This window comes from Muscardinus avellanarius (assembly GCF_963383645.1).
Source record: "Muscardinus avellanarius genome assembly, chromosome: 3".
NCBI classification, from domain to species: domain Eukaryota; kingdom Metazoa; phylum Chordata; class Mammalia; order Rodentia; family Gliridae; genus Muscardinus; species Muscardinus avellanarius.
Window position 1 is genome coordinate 134,960,438 of NC_137788.1, and position 6,000 is coordinate 134,966,437.

Here is a 6,000-nt window from a genome sequence, read left to right on the forward strand (position 1 = left end):
GATAATACAAATAGTGCCTTTTTCATATGGTTATTGTGAGAATGAAATGAATGAATACTTGCAAAGCACTGATAATACTGCCCGGGGAAAGCTCATTAACGACTGGGTATTCCTATAAAAATAATCTTCAAAAACGTGCCTGTTGAGGGCTGTAGAAACTTCTATTGTGTGGGTGGGTCATAATTTATTTAACCAACCTCTCATTGATGGGAATTTGGGCTGTTTCCAATTTTTCACTATTATAAATAATGCTGCAGTGAACATCTTGTATATAAATCTTTCTGTTTATCTCTGATTACTTCCTTAGAAGAACTCCCCTCAAAATTGCTTGTCTTAGAACAAAGTCCTGTCTTCCAGACTTTTCAACGATGCCCTTTGAAATAAAAGTAAAGCTTATTTTCCATCAGAGAAAGAAACATATGGAACATGTTAGCCAAGAAGTGGTTCGGGAGGAAGGTAGAAATAGGTTCAAGATGGGCTTGGATCCATGTCAGAAGGTCTGACACCGAGCCAGTTACGAAGCTCCCCTCCAACCCCCTTCCTTAAGGAGATGCAGGGTCTTCATCCTCAGGGACCACTGATTTCTCTCTTTGAGGTAATTCCAAGGAGCTTTGATGTTCTTGGTGTTGGAGAAGCAACAATGACAGATCAGTAAAGGAAGCCAGAGTCCTGGGGGGGGGGGGTCGCACAGGACTCCTCCAGCCAGTAGGGGGCGATATCGCCTGTTTCTGTCCACGGTGTGGCGTTGGGAGCGCTTGCTCACAAGGGCTTCCTTTGTGCCTTAGAACTTCGGCTAACAGAACTTGTGTTTTTCTTCCCTTCCTCCGGCCTTTACACTCTTCAGCATCGCTTTGGATTGCCAAGCTTTCACCCATTTATTCAGGAGGAACCTAGCACGTGCTTCCCGCAGGCCAGGGATCAAGATTGTTTTCAGACGCGGATCCTGGCACACTTGTTTTGGAGGCTCCACGTCATGCACATCAAACAGATTAAATGTAGTTTCCTTTTTTTTTTTTTCCTGTGAAAAATTATAGGAATTATTTTTATAACTTTGCTTTTGAAATTCTTTGGCTACAAGTAATTCATTTGATGGATGGTTGGCTTTGATTTCTCGGCAATTATCGGGGGTACTCAGGAATTCTTGCAAAGTGAGAAAATCTAACCTGCACGCCATTTTCAAACATAATGAAATTTTTATGAATACTAAATGAAACCATTAATGAGGTTGATGTAATATTTTGTTTTGTAGACGTTTCATTAAAATTTTATGCATTTCTATTGTAAAGTTTTCCCTTCATGTCTTGGAGCCAACGACTTTGTTGTTGGGTCTCACGTTTTTTCAGAGATGTCTGAAAAGTTCCCTGGCCTTCTAGTGCCTCTTGGATAAGAACACTCTACCCAGCTTGTGATAAGATGAAAGATTTGGCGCGGTTCATACAAAGCCTCCAGGTCACAGAGGGAAAATTGGACAAATTACTGTTAGAAAGGAAGAAAAATATCATCAGAATGGAATGTGATCCGGACACAGAGAAAAGACCATCTTCCCCCAGCCCGCTTGTGGGGAGAGGGTCAGTCAAGATATAAGTGATCGGGGATGGTCCAAGTCAAGACCTTTTCAAGCAGATTCTAGGAGGAGGGGCATCGAGAAAGGACCTAGGAGAAAAATAAAGTGGGCTGACCACTCACCTGGGCCCATACTGATCTCTAGAGTCTTGTTCTCCCAGACCCTGGCGTCCCCTGGGAACTTGTCAACGATGCAGTCTCCAGCCCCAGGCCTTCTGAATCAGAGACTTGGTTCCCCCAGGATCCCTGGACCACGTGTGTGCACACCTGGGTCTGAGAGGCAGGCTCTCATTCCAGCTGGATCAGAGCTGAGTCTTCTGTTGGAGTTAGGGGTGTAGGAGCTGGGAGAGGCGGAGAGACGGCTGGCCCGGGGAGCTAGAACCGGGACAGAGCAGCGGTTACCCTCAAGTTGCTTCCAGGTTGGGCCTGAAAGTCCAGTCCCAGAGCTGGGAGGGTTGGGGCTTTTCCACGTCCTGGCCCACACGCTCCCTTCCACTGGCCTCTGCTCCAGACAGCCTGTCTTGCCTGCCGGCTCCTTCAGCCAGCACACCACTGATTACCTAATAGACTGTAGGCTGTGTGCATAATTTATTCCTGTGAGTAATTGATCACATTAGGATGAGCGAGGGGCAGCACTAGGAAGAGAAGGGAGAAGAGACATCAATAACCCGGGGAAGGAAGGGGAGCTACAATCAGCTAATTAGATGTCTCGCTGAGGCAGCTCTTTGAACATAATGGTGCATCTCGCCGCTATTGGTCAGCCACACCCTCCCCTGGCTGGGCTTCCTGATGCGTTGGGGTACTGGAAAGAGCTCTAGACGGAGGCAGAAAACTTGGCTACTAGGCGAGGTGACCTTGGGCAACTTGCTTCTCTCTGGGCCTCAAGTTTATCAACTCTAAAATAGCGATGGCTACATTCATGGTTTTCAAATACGGCTGAATCAGAATCACCAGATATACTTGCGGCTGGGGACATAGCTCAGTGGTAGAACACTTGCCTGGTATGTGCAGGACCTTGGGTCGGATCCAGCGCTGCAAAAACAAAACACCGATTCCAAGGTTGCATCTTCTAAATGCTGCTGCAGGAGGTGCAGGATAAGGCCAGGCATCCTTGTCGTAACGAGCATCTCATGTAATGCTGACGCAGCCAGTCCAGTGGGCAGTTGGGAACCACTGATCTGGAAAGATAAAGCCTCAGCTCCTGCTCAGCTCTGACACTTTTAGCCAGCCACTATAAATGGATTTTCCCATAACTTCTGGCAGAGCATTAGTATAGTCCCGGGGTGGGGAGGAAGGGAAGACAAGAAAGATAGGGAACTCATCTCCCACTCCTGTCTCTGTTGCTAATTCATTCTCTAATGGCAGTTTCTCTCTGGGTGTCACTTAACTCACCTGTATATCTGTTGACAGGTAACACAGTGCTTCTAACTGAGGTTTCCAAGAAGCCTGAGGAGATTTAAAAAGTGCAGATGCCAGATCCTCATTCACTCTCAGATTCTGCTTCAGTACATCTGAGGTAGCTCGGGTGTGCATGATTACCAGGTAATCCTGAAGATCAGCCAGGGTTGGAAGCCAGTGGCCTGCCCAAGGCATTGCTCAGCTGGACTCCTGGTGCACCAGTGCACCAAGGAGCAAGGCAGGGTCTGGTTGGGGGAGGCCGCTGGCATGTTGGCAGGAAGCGTGGACTGCGAAGAGGCCCTGGCATACCCTCACTCGCTTTTCCTTCTTCAAGCAAGTCTAGACACATCCTGCCAGTGCAATGCTCCATGGTGTTGCACCAGAACAAACAGAAGACTTGTTCTTTTACCCTGGTTCTGTTTCTAACAGGGTAACCCTGGGCAAGTCTCGGGGGGTCTCCCTGAATCTTTCTTTGTTCGTAAAATGGGTCATAGTAACTCTAGCCTCCCAGCCTACTTGGGAGGGTTTTTAGACAACTTGGAGTATGCCTGTTCTGTGCACACTGCCCACCCCGGCCCAGCTGCTCTCCAGACACCTGCACTGAGGCCAGAGGCAGCCAGCCCCGCCAAATGTTTATCTCCCACCCTGAGGAAAGTAGGGTTTGGAGAGGTCTGCTGTGGCATCAAACCAGAGGACAAAGGTTCAGCAAGAAGGTAGACTCTCAGCTTTTGGTTCAGGTGTCAATTTCTGGAATCATTCATTCCACTCTGCCAGTGCCTTCTGGCATGCACTTTGTGTTTCTGCTAATCTTTTGGGCCTTGTTTGATACCCCAGGTGGCCAGCAGGGCCTCTCTGTTGGCCAGTGAGTGGACCTGAGCATAACTGCCATCTCTTATATCCATCCCCTTCCCTGCTCACTTACTACCTTCCTCTCTGGCCTGAACTATTGCAGAACCCTCCTCAAGGTATCCTGGCTTCCATTACTGCCCTTGTGGACACGTTCCCCTGGTGGCAGCCAGAGGATCCTCCTCAGGCTTAAATTAGATCATGGCATGGCTTTTGGTGGGCTTCACATCATGTGCAATCCAAACAGGCGTGGTAAGGAATCTTTTGGAATGCCCTCTCGTCTGCTGAGGATGAAACCCACATTTCTTGCCCTGGTTACTGAGTCCTGCACAGCCTGGCCAGCTCCTCCTCACTTTGTGTCATGTTACCTACTTGTCCTTACTCTGTGAGGCAGAAAAAAATAATAAAATTCTGTGTGTTATCCATCTTCCTTTGCACATAGCAAAACTCTTTCCCATCTCTTCTGGTGTTAGACGGGACCATATATTTGCATTCTAGCTGACCAGTTGTGAGTGAAAGCCCTGTGCATCATCTCCAGGCTCAGCCCCTAAGTGTCCCAGGAGCCTTTGTTCTTGGCTGCACACGGAGAACTTGGGCACTTGAAGAGACCTTAGGGAATGGTGGAGTGGCTGATCAGAAAGAGTTTGGGTTGTGATAACGAAGTGAGAAATCACCCACCAAATACCTAGCAGGAAGTAGAAATAAGCTGCTATTGTCTTAAATCATTGAGATTTGGAGTTGTGCGTTATTGTAAATGGGATCACTCACCTGACTGATCTCTTCTCAGTTTCTGGGATGTGTCACGGTTCATCTTGCCACGTCTGTTTGGACCGTACTCGATGTGAATCCCACCAAGAGCCTTGACATGATCTAGTTTAAGTCTGAGGAGGACCCTCTGGCTGCCACCAGGGGATCATGTTCTCAAGGGGCAGTAATGGAAGCCAGGAGCCCATGAGGAGGGATCTGCAGTAGCTTCTCCCATGCCGTTTCCTCTACCTAGAATGCTTTTCCTTGCCATTTCTAGTCTCCCTCTTAGCTTCTAGGTATTCAATTAAAAGTCATCACTAAGGCTGGGCGTGGTGGTGCACGCTTGTAATCCCAGCGCTTGGGAGGCTGAGACAGGAGGATCGCACAGGTTCGAAGCCAGCCTCAGCTGCTTAGTGAGGCTCTCAGCAACTTAGTGAGACCCTGTTTCCAAATAAAGTATAAAATAGGTCTGGAAGTATAGCCCGGGGGTAGAAAGCCCCTGGGTTCCATCCTAGTACCACACTCACACACACACACACACACACACACACACACACACACATGTCATCACTAAACCGTGACCAATCACAATGGGTTTGTATCTTGGTGAGTGCAAAGCCAAAAAGCACAAGCAGGAGAGAAGATTTATTACCTGCAGCAGGTAAGAAGAGCACTGGGGTTATTCCCAAAGCTAAACTCTCCCAGAGGAAGGGAAGAATGGGGATTTATTCTGGGAGTCTATGCCTATTCCCATAGGGAAGTTCATTAGGGGCGGGCACATTCACGAGCACACTCACTTGATTAAATATCACCCTCAGTTCAAGATGGACATTTTTGAGCATGTAAGGTGTAAGATCATAGCTCAGGAAGGAAAGATGGCAGACATACTTCTGGACATGCTGGGCTCAATATTATAATTAGCTGAATTTTCTCTAGGTTATTTAAAAGAACGAGTCACTGTGGCTTGGTGATGTCGCTGGATCTCCCCAAGTTTCTTCAGAGAATCTTAGCTGGAACCAAAGATGGTATGTCGGTGCAGGAGTTTGTCCCCGAAGGTGTCTGAATACAACTATTAGGCTACATTTATACATTTGTGTTCTTGTTGATTTTTTTTAATGGAACTCTTTTTTTTTTTACAACTTCTGTGTTTTTGAAGTCTGTTTTCCTTTGTGTTTCCCCCTAGAATCTAAGCTCCCAGGGGCATGACTTTATTTTGTCTCGTTCACTTTTCTGTGTCCTCTGCCAAACAGAGTGTCTGACAAAAACAGTAGTCATTCACCGATTAGCTGATGGAGTAAGTGAGCAAGTGCCCTGATTATGTATGATTCAGTTTCATTCAATTCAAGTATTTACTGGGCACTTTGCACACAACCATTGCATTCTGTATTCAGTTCCCATTGCATCCCCAGTGGGCAGGTGGTTATGATTATTATCCCCACTTTACAT